The following is a 17,005-nucleotide window of genomic DNA, read 5'->3' as shown; positions in this document are numbered from 1 at the left end:
GTATGGGCTGTGCCATGATGCTGGCACCGTTTGGCACCACTCTTCATGTGAGGGGCCAAAAAGGAGAAGCCTCTGCTGCCACCTCTGCCCTTGTGCCTGCAGCATGGCTGGCTAAAAGCAGCTAAGCACGCAGAGTTCACTGTGAACTGTGCTGAGATGCCGTGCTGTGTGGCCCCAGCAGCCGCTCATGGCGCTGGGATGGCCCTGGCACCTCTCCACCCTGTGGAAGAAGAGGAAGGACTGAGTGTGTTTTTTGCTTTCTTAAATATGTCACTGCAGAGGTGTTACCAACTTCTCTAATTGGGTCAACAATATGTCTGTCATTAGAGCCTTCAGGGATTGGCTTTTCTGGGCATAGTAGAAACTTTGTGGAGCTTCTCTCAAAGGATGCTTCTGTGGCTTTCCTCATCCCTACTAAAAGCCATTGTGTTAAACCAATGCACAAAGATGCCTCTTTCTAAACATCAGTCCTTTTTCTTCCATCATCAAGAACAGACCCAGACCTCCTTTCTCCTTATTATATATCCAAGAAAAAAAAAGCCACCTGAAGACTGTTGGCAGCAAAGTCTTTGGAAGGACTTTATGTGTTCTGATGACCTCAGAAAGCATTATTGGTGGATTCCGTTTTACAGGGAGTTGGGTTCAGTCTTAGGGAAGAAAGACTGAATATCTGCAACCTTGACACAGTTGTCCGTTTACTGAAGTTTTTAATACAATGGCTTAAGTTTCTCTTACTCAGAAAAAAAATCTAATGGTGTGAAATTCTAATCAGAGGCAATTCTTTGCCTTCTTAAGAACTGTGTTTCTCAGTTCAGCTGCCTGTAAACTCATAAATTTTTTGAGCCTGCAGCTCAGTGGGACTTCTCTGAATAAAACAGATTTGAACTTTCAGTTTCAAGATTTTAAATTCTCTTTCTAGATCTTTTCTGGATTTTAACGTTCTTTAACTTCTCTTTCTAGTTTGTATCTGTACTAACTACAGTCTGATACAATAGGAAGGACAAAACGCAATGCTGTTAATAACAGTTGTGTTACTAACTCTCAGGGATGCTGTTTTCCTGTCCTCAAGTAAATTCTGAGCAGAAGTGCTGACATAATATCACTTTAAACACACTGTTTCCTCGAAGTGAGATGGCATAAGATGCTTTCACTTTTTTAAATAGAGTGTCCATATCTTTTTTGAATATGCTCTACATAGTCACACATGCACAATTCTGCATATGTATTGAAAATCTATGAAGTGTTGGTGCTGGGCTGTGATAAAAACTTTTTGTTACTTGCATTTGCAAATAGTATATATTGTATTACTGTTAAAATGACATTTAAATATTTTATTCTCTATATTTTCATTGTTGGAACTAAAGAATAAAAAAATCTTAATCAGCAAAAACAATCAAAAGTGTCTTAGGCACAACAATCAGATGTAAACACTGTGAGAAATGAGAGCAGTTAAAATTCCAATTACATGGATGCAGGAACTGGGTTAATTGATTGCAGGAGTTCTCAAAGCTTTTGGAATAATACACTGGTTTTTGAGTTCTTCAGTTTTCATTTTTCCAAAACTGTATAAATATTTATTCCAAAATTCACAATAGATGGGGGAAAAGAATGGTGTGATCCTTTCTAGACTTCTATGAAATATAAAATAGTGTGTACTTACAGATAGTTCTTTACTTGTTTGTCAGGCTTGAGGATACTATCAATATGGATTAATTATCCATAGTAGAGTACTACTTTCCATATTTAAGAAACTGTTATTTTTTGAAAGTTTCTTGACACAAAAATAACAGATTGTCTAGTGATTTCTTAGCAATGTGTAGCTTACCTTGAGTTGTTGGAATTTCTTGCTGAGGAAGGATCTTAATATAATAGTTGTTTCTTTACCAGGTGTCTAGGTGTACTTTTGCCTTTATATTGCAACAAAAATCTTGTCATTATCTTGTCATTTTGCAACAAAAATCGTGTCATGATATAGCAAGATGTTGCTATATCATGTTTGGGGGATGCCCATTAAGAAAATATGGACAAAAGGCAATTTGCAGTGCTTAAAGGAAAAATGCTTTCCATTTGTCAGGAATGAGCAGCAGTTGGTTTCAGCCATATTCAAGTGTCTTGGAAAGATATGTTCTCTGTCCTGAAAATTATCACTGGAGAAACAGATTAGTTAATACAATGAGGGGTTTTAGTACACTTAAATCACAGTATTTATCACAGAATAATGAATTCAGTACAAGAGATACAGGAAAAATAATGCTTTACATTATTTTATTAGTTTTATATTCCAGCAAGATGTTAACAGAAGTAGACTTAAATATAAACTCCATTACTCTGGTTTTGAGAGCCAAATTATTTTATAAAAGTAGAACCTCAGTTTGAAGGTTATTTTCATACTCACTGTCCTTGGAACAACAGTCATTCGATTTCCTGAAAGTAATAGGTGTGGAATAGTGGTGAGGTTGAGGACAGGGCTGGGTAACTGATGATTTTTGTAGTAGGTCAGCTTTAGGAACTTGATAGGTGTTTCTTCTAGTATGGCCTTTTTGCATGGAATTTTTATATCCTAAAATACTAGTCTTTTTTGTAAATCCTTGTCATTTTCTTCTAGCAGTAGTGTGTTCTTTCTTTGTTAATGGTTTCATCTTCTGTAACCTGGCTTTCAGTTAACACCTCGCTGTAAAATTGTCTAAAGTCAGAGTGGAAACAAATGCACTTTTTTGCTTTTTCTTTCTCCTGGCATGTGTTTCCTACAGTCTTGCGTATTTTCTTTTAAAATAGATAGAAAACATTCATCCTAGTGTTGTAGAATCTTTAATCTTTACAAGTTTTTGTAAGAGTAATGGGAATTGCTTGAACTTCAGTGTAGTCAGCCTAGGAGCAGTTCTTCATGCTTCTCAATAAAAGGCAGAGGCACAGGTGGTTCAGCTTCCACCATGGTGTTGGCTAGATGCCACTTGTTGACAATTTCAGGGAAGGAAGAAGGGGTAGAACTTAGTTATTCAGCCCTCCTTCAGTGGAGCAGTCTGGAGATCCTTGCTTTGGTGCAGGTGTCTTTCTATCCATGGTGATGCATTCTTTGACAGTAATGCAGGAAGTGTGGGACTTTGAGTGGCAGATATATCCACGTGTGCATTGGTCAGACACAGATGTGTGAGGAGTCAGGCACTATTGGAAACACAAAAGTTTGCTGCTCGTGCTCTCAACAGCACATTCTGCTTTGCCAGTGGCAGTTCATGGCTGTTCTGGACAGGATATGCCTTACTAGGTAGTATTATTTTTGTTAAAAACTGTGTATTAGTTTAGTGGCTATCTAAAATTATGTTAAGGTTGAAGTAAAAGCTCTCCCAAGTAGGGAACACAATCTAAAGACCACTTAACATAATGGAGAAAAAGGTGGTGTGGATAAACAGTGTCCAAACACTGAATGAAACACAAAATCCACCAAAGGTGAAAGCAAGAACAGACAGCCTGTGATGAATGTAGAAGACACGGGGCTGATGATGTGCAGAGATGATGTTAGTAAATACGAAATTCTGATGGATTTTCAATTAATGAGAAATGTGAAGCTCTGCAGGAAAGGATTCTGTACGTACACTGCAGCAGAAGTAAGGCTAAAGGAAAATAAGAGTCCACAGCTCAGTGTGGAGCTATGGAAAAAGGTGAGCTATTTAATAATGGGTTTTTTTAAATTTATGAATAAGAGTGAGGAAGGAGTACCTCATCAGGAGCCTACATGTCTCCTCAATGTACCCACTTTAATTGTATATTCCTACTTACAGCCTTTTTTGATTCTCAAAACATTGAGAAGGAAGATTAGTATAATCACTGACTGAGTTCTGTTATTAATCTTTATAGCATTTCATACTCTTTTCACTGATACATTGCTTCCATTCATATTTATGCTAAAATGAGAAACTCCATACTTAATATTCTTAACTGTTTTCCTAAGCTAGTCTCGTGGTTGCTTCTCTTGCAGGGTCAAAATATGTTGAATGAGCAATCTCAACATGAGAATAGTGTAGAATATGATACTTTCTCTTTTTTTTTCCTAGATAGCTATTATAAAAGAATACTTAAAATTGTAAGAAAGACTGAAAGAAAAATTACTGTGGGATCTTGTAGTATACAGTTTTAATTTGAAGGAAGAAAGTAGCTGACAGCCATTCTTACTGTTTTATTACATTATGATAGCAGAAGTTCTTTGGCTTTTTTAGTATACTGAGATACTGTCCTGGATTACATAAAGAAAATAGGCTGCATGTCTTAAAAATAAAAGTTAGTAAAAACATCATCAGCTTAATTTTAAAAATTTGATTGTTGACAAGATACTTAAGTAGAAGCAGCTATTGTGGTTCTTTTCTCTTATGCATTAGATTCCTTGTTACAAAGTCAAAACAGATCACAAGGGCAGCTTTTTGTTGAATTTGAGACATCTTAAGGAAAATATTAGAGTACGTTCTAAGTGCAGGTTGTCAACTGACTTAAAAAATATGGCTTGCAGATGAAGCTTTTTCTAATGAAGTCTTGCATGAGGATTTTACTATCTCATTTTTTGTAAGGATGCAGAATAAGACATTTTCACTTTTTGAAAAAATAAGGCTTGCAGATGAGACTTCATCTCTTTTCTGAATTCTGTGTATTTTCATTGTTTATTTTAAAAAAGAGGCAACCTTTGCAATAATATTAAAAAAATGCAACTCGTATGCCTTTATGTGAAAATGAGTGACAGCAAAACAAACCACTTACTATTAATCAAAATAATGACAGAAATGTCAGCTTGTTTCTGCACTCATTTTGAAAATGTTTATGTGTATTCAAAATAGATTTTATTTTTGTACTTTTTTTGTACTTTTTACTTCTTTTGTGATCCCAACATGCATTTCACTTTACTTAACCAATTTGGACCTGTTCTTAAATGTCTCCGTAATTCATGAGACCCTGAAAAAAGAACATTTCTGTAAGTACTGCATACTTTTGCTTTGTATTTTGATGATCCTATACTGAGGTATTGTAGTCATTTTGAGATCTCTGAGACAATTCTAGTTCTTTCTGTATACTAACTGGTCTTTGTACTTAATTTATTCTGGAGAAGTGAAGAATAATATCTGCAATCAACAGTGAATCTCCTTAGTATGGTGGATAAATACTAAACTGTCTGAATATCCTTAATCAACTGTTCTTTTTTGTCGTCTTTCTTCTGAAATGAGATCTTTTGAAGGGTTTGTAGTGGGAGGGGGAAAGAAATTGGAGGTTACTCTAAGTATCTTTATAGTCACTTGGAAATTAATTATTTCAAAATCGCAACTGCAGCTGCTATGACTATTCCGACTGATGCTTTTGTGTGTAAAATCTTATTTCCCCCATGGCTACCTCCTGCTTAAAAAAAAATGGAGTCTGTTGGGAACATAATGCTAATGTAAATATGACTTCAGTGCTGGTCAGATGTATTGGCACTTTTATTTAGGTGAGGATTTAGTGAACATATAGGTCAATGGTAAGAGGTAGAATAATGGTGCCTTTAGGAGATGAAAGTCATGCCTTGCAAATCAGTGTGAGGTCTTTGAAGGAGTAAATACATAGTACATATTGTTGGTTTAGTCTTTATATTGTTTCATATTATAAAAAAAAGCCATTGTCCAGCTTTCACCAAAGCCTCTAGTGGTTTTATGTGGTTTTAGTTTGTTGGGTTTTTTTTAAAGTTGCTCCTGAATATGAATTTTCTTCTTTTAGTCACAGAGTTAAGCATAGCAAGCGAAAGAGAAGAATAAATGCTTGGCTTTTGTAGTGTTGGAAAGCTAACAGTGGAGTTTTGTGCAGATAGTGCTGGAAATGATTCAGAAGAAGTGAATGAATGACAGAGCTTGATGATTCCAGAATTTTGAGGTAGTGAAGATACTAATACTTAAGACACTGCAGAACTGATCAGCTAGGCATCTAAATGACTGAAGAAATTCAATGGTAGTAAATGCTAAGTAGTACTTGTGGTGGTGGTGAGAATTTACATTTCTAGTACTTCATTTTTACTGGATTTAAAGAAATTGGGTTTTGGTGATACCACTAGGAGGTGGATATCAGAGTTACCATATATATCTATGAAAATACTAGATTGCTGTTCCTTGTCTTCAGACAGAAGACAGTCTGTTCCTATTAAAATTGTTTTACTGTATAGTGGATAAATCATCTTTGTGTATGGAAAAGCAACCAAATAAACTAGTAAAAGTATAAAGAAGAGTGTCAAGATTGATCATGTATGGCGCAGCATCTGCATAAGGTGTAACAAAATCAGAGGAGGATTCTCCAGGATATAAGGTGAACTACTGATGCTGGAGCTCTACAGAATTCATGTATTTGTCCTGGCTAGATCTTGTGTACCAGTGTTTTTCTGAGGTGGTTTTAACAGCCTGTTTGAAAATCTGCATGTATTAAAACCAAAACTTTTTTTTGTGTTTTGTTACGATCTCTTCTTTCCGCCTTTACTCCTTATCCTGGGCAAATCAGGTGACAGGTTTCTCTTGCTGAAGTTTCTCTTGCTGAAGATCTCTAGGAAAGGACAAAAACTAATTCATTTTATCCTCCGTGGAGCTTGAAGAAATGACTGGAGGAGGAGTAATTCTCCTGGAGACAGAGTAATTCTCCTGGAGACATCTCCTGGGAAAAGGAATGAAAACAAGAAGTTCTTTTTTTCCTGCACGGTGTCTAATCTTTGAACACGTATGCCCTCTGGAAGCAGACAGAGAAGTTGTGCATACGGGGTCTGTGTATTCACGTGCTTCTGCTTCACGCTGCATCTCTTCGGGTTCTTCTGTCCCCGCTATTTGTTTCTGTTTCAGTCTCGGATTTGAAACCTGACCGTAGCAGGTGGGGGGTTATTACATGGATGGCACCCATTTGTCAGTCACTATCTTCTTGCTGGGGAATGCTGTGAGCATCTAGTGCGGCCTTTCACTGGCTGCCTCGGTGGCGCCTTGCTGGCTCTCACCACTGCCGGGCAGGAGTGGGGGCGCTGCGCCAGGGGAGCCCCGCGCCCTCTCGTGGCTGGTGGTGCTGCCTTCCTGCCTGCCCGCCTTCCTGCCTGCCTTCTTGCCTGCCTGCCTTCTTGCCTGCCTGCCTTCCTGCCTGCCTGCCTTCCTTCCTGCCTGCCTTCCTTCCTGCCTTCCTGCCTTCCTTCCTGCCCGCCTTCCTTCCTGCCTGCCTTCCTTCCTGCCTACCTTCCTTCCTGCCTACCTTCCTGCCCGCGTTCCTTCCTGCCCTCCTTCCTGCCTACCTTCCTGCCCGCGTTCCTTCCTGCCCACCTTCCTGCCCGCGTTCCTTCCTGCCTTCCTTCCTGCCTACCTTCCTGCCCGCGTTCCTTCCTGCCCACCTTCCTGCCCGCGTTCCTTCCTGCCTTCCTTCCTGCCCACCTTCCTGCCCGCGTTCCTTCCTGCCTTCCTTCCTGCCCACCTTCCTGCCCGCGTTCCTTCCTGCCCACCTTCCTGCCCGCGTTCCTTCCTGCCCACCTTCCTGCCCGCGTTCCTGCCTGCCTTCCTTCCTTCCTTCCTGCCTTCCTGCCTTCCTTCCTGCCTGCCTTCCTTCCTGCCTGCGTTCCTTCCTTCCTGCGTTCCTTCCTGCCTGCGTTCCTTCCTGCCTTCTTTCCTGCCTGCCTTCTTTCCTGCCTGCCTTCTTTCCTGCCTGCCTTCTTTCCTGCCTGCCTTCTTTCCTGCCTGCCTTCTTTCCTGCCTGCCTTCTTTCCTGCCTGCCTTCTTTCCTGCCTGCCTTCTTTCCTGCCTGCCTTCTTTCCTGCCTGCCTTCTTTCCTGCCTGCCTTCTTTCCTGCCTGCCTTCCTGCCTGCCTTCCTGCCTGCCTTCCTGCCTGCCTTCCTGCCCGCCTTCCTGCCCGCCTTCCTGCCCGCGTTCCTGCCTTCCTTCCTGCCTTCCTGCCTTCCTGCCTGCCCGCCTTCCTTCCTGCCTGCCCGCCTTCCTTCCTGCCTGCCCGCCTTCCTTCCTGCCTGCCCGCCTTCCTTCCTGCCTGCCCGCTTTCCTTCCAGCCTGCCCGCCTTCCTTCCTGCCCACTTTCCTTCCTGCCTGCCCGCTTTCCTTCCTGCCTGCCCACCTTCCTTCCTTCCCGCCTGCCTTCCCTCCTGCCTTCCCTCCTGCCCGCCTGCCTTCCCTCCTGCCTGCCTGCCGTGCTCACTACGGCCACGCTGCTGGCAGCTGCCGCCGCTGCTGGCAGCTGTGCCGAATACCGTGGATAGTAACTCTAAACCCTCGGCACTTCCAGCCAGCGCAGGGCTGCTTGGAAATATGTTAACCCTCAAGTCGCATGTGGTTGTTATTTTAATGTTAGGAAAGCACTGTGGAACAAAGTGTGTCAGTACCATGAAAATGCAGATTGCATTACAGTGCGAGGGAGCACTGACATTCAGAACTAAGGCATGTTTGAAGAAAAAGGAATATTCAAATAATGATAATTTTTGGCATCATGCCTGCTGTGCTCCTAAGCTTGTTTTACTTCTCTTTTTTGTCATTTTTATATGCTTGTAATTGTAGTTTACTTTCATGATACCTTCTACTTCTGAAATTGTCACAAGATTGCAGACTTGCTAATTGCTTTCTGTACGCTGTGGTGAAAATAGTGACTGCTCTCTGAATGTAACTACTGAATCAGATGTGAACCTCCAAAATGAAACAATTCGTTTAATCTAATTGACAGAATAAAATGCCAAGTTCACAGTGTTCATCTCAGTAGACTGATGTAATTGCTGGCATTTGACTTGCATACCTCTTGAAATATTAAATTAGTTTATAAACGTGGCAGAAAAGAGTGGCTTATACTTGCCAAATAAAGTTTGGGTATTTTGCAAGAGCTCAAACAATTAGCCATGTTAACTGTTCTTTTGGGGAGTTGTTTTACTCATTTTGTTTTGTTATTAAAGCATGAATAAGTAGTCTTTCCCTCAGCTGCTTGTTCTGCTTTTAGAAGAGGTTATGCACCACAGAAGAATGAAGGTATTTAGCTAGAGAAAGGTAACCATTTTTGCAAAACTATGTTCATAAGAATGTGGTGTCGATTGGTTAGATGGGTATTTTTGTAACTTTAATTTTCTAGAAAACAACAAACCCAGAAAACTATACAATTTTGTACTGTGAAACTTATTAGATGAAAATTCACAGGTTGACACTGAATTTCACTTGGATCTAAACTGAGACAGCAATACTGTAGACATTTAGTAATGTTTAAAACTGGTGCCAGCAAAAACCTGACACCAGTATAGTTTACAAAAAGAACAATCGCTAGACAAGTTCCTCTTGAAGTACGTTCTTAAATTCCCAATGATTAACTGTGATTTTGGAGTATTCTTTTTTTTTTTCCCACTGGTTAGGAATAGTTAATTTGCATCAAAATCAATTGTCCTTCGTTCATCTAAAGTCAGGTGATTCCTAATCTGATTTTCTTGGGAAGTTGTATTCTGGTAATTTCCTCTAGTGACGTCTTTGGTTTTGTTATTTTAAAATATGAATTAAATTTAACCATTTTTTTCTTAATCTGTTTTGTGATATTTCTCTCCCAAGTCGTTATTAACCCAACAAGGTTGAAAATTAATGATTTCAAGAAAGATTACTTTTTTACTTTGAGATGTCTTATATTAAAATCAAAGATCAGTTAAAGCAACATAAAATTCAATACAACTTTTGAAAATTTTAGTCAGTAGATAAAACATGCGAAGTCATTGAAAATACATTAAATGTCTTTGGTGCATGCATCAGGAAAATTAGAAACTGTAGAACCATTTCTTCTTATGCTTTTCTTCCTCTTTGCAATACAGATCTTAGAGAAGTTATTAATTAAAACACTATAATTATTTTGACCATCATAATAATCTTGAACCCGAGTGATACAGGGGAATGTCTTTGAATTATAATTCACTTAACCTGTCTCTTCAATTAGAGAGAGAATGTCTTCATTTCTACTGGATATAACTTCTGTTTTCAGTATAAGGTGATACAGAACCAAATCATCCAGTCAGGTCACTGGCAGAAGCTGTGTTGGCTATCCTGGTGAAACAAATCTAAAAAAATTGATGGAATCATTTTTCTTACTGTGCTCTTGCTTTGCTGTAGTTGTCTGTCCTTTATGACGCAGGTATGTATAGTAAAACTTGACTTCCACAGAAAGCTACATTTCTACATACATATATTTTCGGACACTTATCAGACTTGCTGCATTGACTGTAAGCTTTAGCAAAGGCTAACTTCTGTAAGTTATTTATTAAAAGAATATATTGTTTCTGAATACATGCAGACTTCTGAAATAGTATTTATTCAAGTACTATTAGATTTCTATTTGAAATCTGCTAGTACATATATGTCTTTGATAAAGCTTTGAGAAGCTTCCACAACATGCAGAGCATTGTTAGTTGGAAAGACATTCCTACCCGCATTGTAATGTGGCATCTAATTTTCTTAGAATAAAGAGTACATTAGTAATAATGCTGATTTGTTTTGTTTATATTAATTTTGAGTGCCTCTGTGCCTCAACAGACAGTCTTTACTTTGTCACTATATTACCTTGCATTAGATAAAAAGGTCTTCCCAAACACATGCACCCCACAGTGGTTAGTTACTATCTTTATGGTCTCTTACCAGACAGTAGAGTCCTGTGTTTTTAAGAAAATTTACATGATAGCACCACTTAGATTTTGTGTTCTTCTGCAATTTGAAAAGCAAGAATTTATGGTGGTGAGTCACCAAAAAAATCCTGAATATAGCTCCCAAAAATAGATTATTTTATTTTTTCTATCTGAAAGGTGTAGGCTCTGGCATAAATGTGCACAAACATTGAAAATCCTAAGTGTTGTCTTGCCAAGAAGAATGGCAAGTCAGACTGAATGAGGCAGAGAGATCTTTTACCTTACTGTGAGTAAATTAGGTAAAACTTGTCTTTTATTTCTTTTCCTAAGAACTTTGTAGACGTTTCTGTCTTTCTCAGGTATTAAAAATAAATGGGTTTAATGGCATTTTATTTAAATCCAGCATTAACTGTGTCTTAGTAGGCACAGCAAGGCCCTTCCCTATGTGGTATGAGTGGATTGTGGTAACAGAGGGGAGCTGAAGTACTGAAGTTTCCCAGCACATCCTCTGCCCTGACCCCCAAGTGTAGTTCACCCAAGAACTCCAAGAACAAGTCCCCATTTCAGCTGCATGGGCCAGCGAGTCAGCTGACGCTTTCAGCATGGGTGAGTGCAGGTTTTTTCCCAATGACAGTTAAAAAAAAACTAACAGGAAAGTTTTTAGCATGGACATGCATAGTTATTTACAAGATTCATGAAGGATTATAGTGATTCTTAACAAGTGACTTGGCAGTCTTTGTAATTTTCTGGACATCAGTCAGCTTCAGACCTATGATGCAGATGGCCCTAACAGCACCATCCTGGACTTCCTGTCAAATCAATCTACCTCTCATGAGACTGTTACTGGCCCCCCCTGGATTCTCACCTGTGGATTGAAAACCTCAGTCCTTCTCAGCAGGAAACTCCTGGTAAATGTGTAGTGCTTTCACATCCACAGATGTGCCTGCTGCAAAAGGAGGCAATGGTAGGTCTTTTTAGAATTGCTTTAGAAATGCAATGAATGCAACATCTTAATGATTATCCAATTTGTTTCTTTGCACCAAGTAAAATAAATTGAGCAATTGCACCATTTGGGCATTCTCACGTTGTCATTTGGCTGGAAGGATAAATTTTTACTGGGAACTGTCACAGTCAGCAAAGCAGGAAATCATTAAAAGTGAGTTCTCAGGTGAAAAATGCTTTACTGTAGAAGGTGCAGTTGCAACCAAGTAGCAAGTACAGTGTTCTGAGTTTACCTATCATCAGAGTACAGTTAGGGAAATTTGGGACAAATCAGCAGGCCTCTCTGGAAGAATTTTATGTCATTTACAGGTGATGGATAAAGATGAAAGTGACCTGGATTGCCTGGATTCCATTGAGGAAAAAACTAAAGCCAAATGGAAGATGAAATTTCCAGGGCTAAGGCTACAGACTCTTTGTCTAGGATCAGACTTCTCTTCTTCTGTGCGATATTACCAAGAAAGATATTGCCTCCCATTTTATTCCTGTTTAAAGTTAAAAAATGAGAGCAAATACAAAAGATGCTTAGAGACCTTACATATCTTTGAACTTTTATTCTGTAGATGAAGTTCAGGATATCTAATTACTCAGAAGAGAGATTGAGAGGTGTTTTACTAATAGTTTATAAACACTGGCAGTAAGTCAAGCATCTACTTGAAAATGCTTAGCTTTATGAAAAAAGTACATAGAAATATAGGGATTTTATAATAAAGCAGGTAAGTCAATGTAGCACTGATTTGTTTAATAAACTTGCTTACAAGCTTAAGCCACACTTAACTAGACTATGTCATATTTTACTTACTAATCATTTTTTTTTATTCTGTTTATTAATTTTATCTAAATTCTTATTCTGGTAATACTTTTCATCTTGGTTGTACATCTAGTAAAATGGGGACTTCGGGAGATCTAGGTTTGGGATTTATTTATTTTTTTATATAGGCAGAGTGCCTTTTACTTTGGTGTGATGGTCCACTAATGTGACTTACAATGGAAATTCTTGTGTGTGTATTTAGGTCACAGCTACTGACAAGGGATTTGGATTTATAAACTGCTAGGGGAAGAAGGTATTCTTTTTCTTCATAATCAGTTTGATAATGGTCAGCTACAGCACTGCATTTCTGGAAAACATGCCTTCCTAACTTAAAAAAAAAATTCTGCTTTTATAATGGATTTAGTTTCTTTTTGGAAGCTGGATAAGCTTTCAGATGAGACATTGCTGATTTATTTCACTACTTTGAAGATATCCCATTTTTGTGTATTTTCACAATGGTAATACTTACCCATAAGTCTAAGACTACTTTTGTTCTGAATAACTAAAATACTGAACTTCTAAAGGCTTAGAGGAGCAAATTGGTTATGAAGAGAGAACATGCAGGGCTTAAATTGTAGGTGAAAAAAAAGGCTAAAAAGTGTTCTGGAATTTCTTCTTTTATACCTTTCTCCTCACTAAGCAACCTAGAAAAATGACAGAAAGTAGCAAAATCAGACTGAATGCTCTGGAAAAATATAAGAAACTTTGTGAGGAAGTAGTCTCAAACACAGGTTTAAGAGTAAAGATTATGGTTATGTTTTAAAAGCTGAAAGTGTATTAAATGGGTAGCAAACTATAGCTGAGATTTCACCAGAAATATGACTTTTGGTAAGGGTGTTGTATTTCTATATACCTTGATTATACTACTTATTTTTTGTAGAAGTTTCAGCATTTTATGATTAAAATTGTCTTTTCATATGGAAGGGTTTAAAACTTGCACAGCTAAGAAAATGTGAAAAAATAATGATGAGAAGTAATGGATTTTATGATACAGGTAAACAAAAAATACTAGTCAAAACAAAATTGAAATTGTGTCTTTTTAGTAGTCTGAGGACTCTTAAATTGCTTCCACAGGCCACTGGCAGGCTGGGGTTTTTTCCTGAGTTATCTAAAACTGCCTGAGACAGCATAGCTGGGAATCCATTTTGTATGAAAAATCTTGCATTTCTGAGATGTGTTGAAGCCTCGTTTGACAGCAAGTTTTTTTGCTTTTGCTGTCTGTATTCAATAAATTACATTTCCATGCCTTTTATGTTTGAACCTCTATCTTAATCAGTATCACTTGGATAAAGTGTCATTTGAGCAGCCACAACCAATATAAGTATGAAGTCATATTTTCACATACCATTTACACTTGACATGCTTCTTTTCAACAGTCTTGTCTTTCTGTGTAAGACAGTTATGGTTTATTTAAAAAAAATCTCCCAGCATTGCCATTCTAAGTTTCTGTAAGTACTGGGGTGAGCTCGCTGCCTCCATACTCTGTTCAGAGATGATTTCCTGCCCCACAACTACCCCCTTCCTATGCCCAAACACTCACTTTTCCTAGCCCTGACCAGCCTTTGCCCACCCATAGTTACTTTTTCCGCAAATTTGGTGTTTCACTGTAACTTTGTATGCAATGTTGGCTTCATGTGCTATTAATAGTTCAGTTACCTTAGTACCTTGCCAGTTGTCCACCCCTGAAGTCTGCCCTATATTCCACCTTTCCATGGAGCTTGTCTGGTTTTTGTGTAACTCAGCTACAATGGTCTGTACAGCCACTCTGCAGCTTCTTGCATTGTCTGTCACATCCAGCAGTTTTCTTGTGTCCAGTAGTTTTTCACATCCTGTTTATTTATCTTAATATCAGGCCAAGGCCTGGTCATCTCCCAGCATCCAGGATCCAAGTGGCTGACAGGTCAGTTCTCCTGACAGTGCTCCACTCCCCACTGGAGCAGCTGCCTGGGCAGTGAATGACTGGAGGAGCATCAGTCCCAACACTGTTGGAGAAATTGAGTCAGGCTGGTCCTACTGCTGCCACGCCTTTGCCACCTCTTCCCAGTGTCATCTTGACATTTTTTTTCTTTTCTTATCTGTTTATAATTTCACCTTTTTGTCCCCTGCCTGCAAGTGCTGTAAGGACTAAGTGCCAGCTGCTGAGGGTATGGGGCAAGCAGCAGGAGTCAGGGCAGGAGTGTAGGTGCCCCAAACCTGTGGTGTCAGCAGCAGTGGGTGGGGGTCTCAGCTCCAGGCACAGGGGCAGTAGCAGCGTAGATACTGTCATGGAGGACAGGCAGTGTGTGTCCTACCTGCATCTGCAGGTGAGACTGGGATGAGTCATGCTGGGGTGAGTGAGGCTCTTGGCATATCTGGACTGGGCTGCTGGTCACAGCCTGTGCCTGTGCTACTGCTGATGGGACAGGCTGACTGTCTAGTATTCATGTGCTTTGACCCCACGTGTGTGTCTCTTTAGCATGTGCAGTTCAGTAGCAAACCTCAAATTGGGATAGCAGTGTGTGGGAGAGGGACTTTTACAAAGGCAGGTAGTGATAGGACATGGGGTAATAGGTTTAAACTGAGATGGGTTAGGATTGGATATTAATAAATTCCTTACTGTGAGGGTGGTGAGGCGCTGGCACATGTTACCCAAAGCTGTGGATGCCCCATCCCTGGGAATGTTCAAGGCCAGGTTGGGCGGGGCCCTGAGCAACCTTGTGTAGTGGAAGGGTGCCCACGGTGGGGGTTGGAGCTAGGGGATCTTTAAGGCCCCTTCTAACCATTCTGTGTTTCTACGGTTCTGTGATCTGGGAAGGGGTGTCAGGTGGCCAGAGGGCCCTTGCTGGTGCCTGTAAGGTGAGTGTGTGCATGTACCTGGTGACTTGCTGGTGACTTGCCATCCGCCAGCAAATGGGACACCCATGAGAGGGACACAAGAACTATGGCCCAGGCTAAGGGCTCTTAGATGGACAGAAGGATATGCTGTGCTGATACTGAGGGATCAACAAGTCCTCATGTGTTTGTGCATTTCGAGGGGGTGGGAGGTGGCATGCTCTCAGTAGTGAACTTCAGTCCTGATCAGAAAAGAAGGAAGAGGTCTTGGCTGGCTCTACTGAAGTTCATGTGGTCCTGAGAGGGCTACATACTGCAAAGCTGAGCTTCACTGCTGGTTGAACCTGTCAATAAGAAAGCAAGTGCTACATCTGTGGACCTGGGACAGACACCTCCAGATCTGTGGATGCATTGAGCTGGGCTGCAGCATCAGGGCAGGAGGAATCCCTGGACTGGACTCAGAGATACTGGAGGGGGCATTCATTTATAACATCCCTTAGCACAATTGTAAAGATGGTTCCATTACAGATATTCAACACTAAGATTTTCCTTGTGAGGAAGGTGCATCTCCAAGTTGAGAAAACTGTACTGAGAAAAATACCACTCTCTCTTTTTTCTGTTTTATTGTCTGCTGCTGACCATTAACAGAGACAGAATAAACATGTGCTTATTACAGTAACTTGACTTGTGTGGCTATGTTTACAAAACCAAACAATATTCTTCTGTGGAAGAATGTTTAAGTCAAAAATGCTTAGTTTGCCTTAAGTCTAGGAGAACTGAAGGAGATGATTTATAAAGTTGGGGATTTAAGCCTGAACAGAAGGTTCTTGGCCTCATTTTGTATCCTAGGCATTTTAGTGTGGCTTTAATGACTTCACATTCCAAAGTGTAATTAATTCTCCAGTATTATTCATGATTCTGCAATGTCTTGGGAATTCTGCAATATTGTCATATCAAAATTTAACTTCTGACATCCTTATGGAGGGATCACTAACGTTTGTCTGCCTCTGTCCTGAACCCTGTTGCAGCATTTAAATCCTAAGAAGACAGGAAATAGGCAGTTTTATTTGGGATGAAGATCATAGGAATTATCTTTTTTTTGTGTGTTTTTGTTCTTTTTTTATAAACCAACAGCTTGATTTAATGAATAATATTGAGTTACAGAGCTTCATTCGTAACTCCTAACCTCCTGTGTGACAGTAAACATGTCACTTAACCAATGTGTCCTACTTTTACCATCTGTGAAACACTTTGGAAAGTCATGGAAAACTGAATCATAGGTCTTTTCCATCTCTATTAGGTCATCCAACTGTTCATCTGCCAGTAGAAGATTGTTTCCTATATCCACTAGTGTTTTTCCAGTGTGGATCCTGTCCTTTAAGTGATTGGGCTTCCACTAGTACCTTTGGGAGATGATTTTGCAGAGTTCTAGATCTCATTGTCAGGAAACTCTTCTGACATTCACAAAAAGAGATTTTGTTGTGGTTGTTAATTTAACTGACTTCTATTACTTTTTTCCCGTTAGTAGGTAATTGCTTAGAGTTTTAAGTCATACACAATTCATGATAATTAAATAGATAAATTGCAAGTGTCTGTAAAGTATCTTATCTATACAAAGAAGAAAAACATAAGGTTTTGAGATGCAAGGTATGACCTTTCATAAGAAGGTAAGCTACTTGGTTTTTCCTGAAATCATGTGTAAGGAAGTGCTCCAGATTTACAACAGAAAAGGGATAGAATATGGAACCTAACAGTGGAGTTAAAATGAAGGTATTGGAATA

The 17,005-nt window shown here is 39.6% G+C and overlaps 1 protein-coding gene across 1 annotated transcript in view; it reads left to right on the top strand.

The window, feature by feature from the left end:
• Positions 1 to 17,005, top strand: part of SRFBP1 (serum response factor binding protein 1) — a 68,959-nt gene that overhangs the window by 27,180 nt on the left and 24,774 nt on the right. The window lies entirely within an intron of this gene.

This window comes from Camarhynchus parvulus, chromosome Z, assembly GCF_901933205.1.
Source record: "Camarhynchus parvulus chromosome Z, STF_HiC, whole genome shotgun sequence".
Lineage (NCBI taxonomy): Eukaryota > Metazoa > Chordata > Aves > Passeriformes > Thraupidae > Camarhynchus > Camarhynchus parvulus.
Note: the sequence above shows the minus strand (reverse complement) of the source record. Positions and strands in the feature narration are given on the sequence as shown.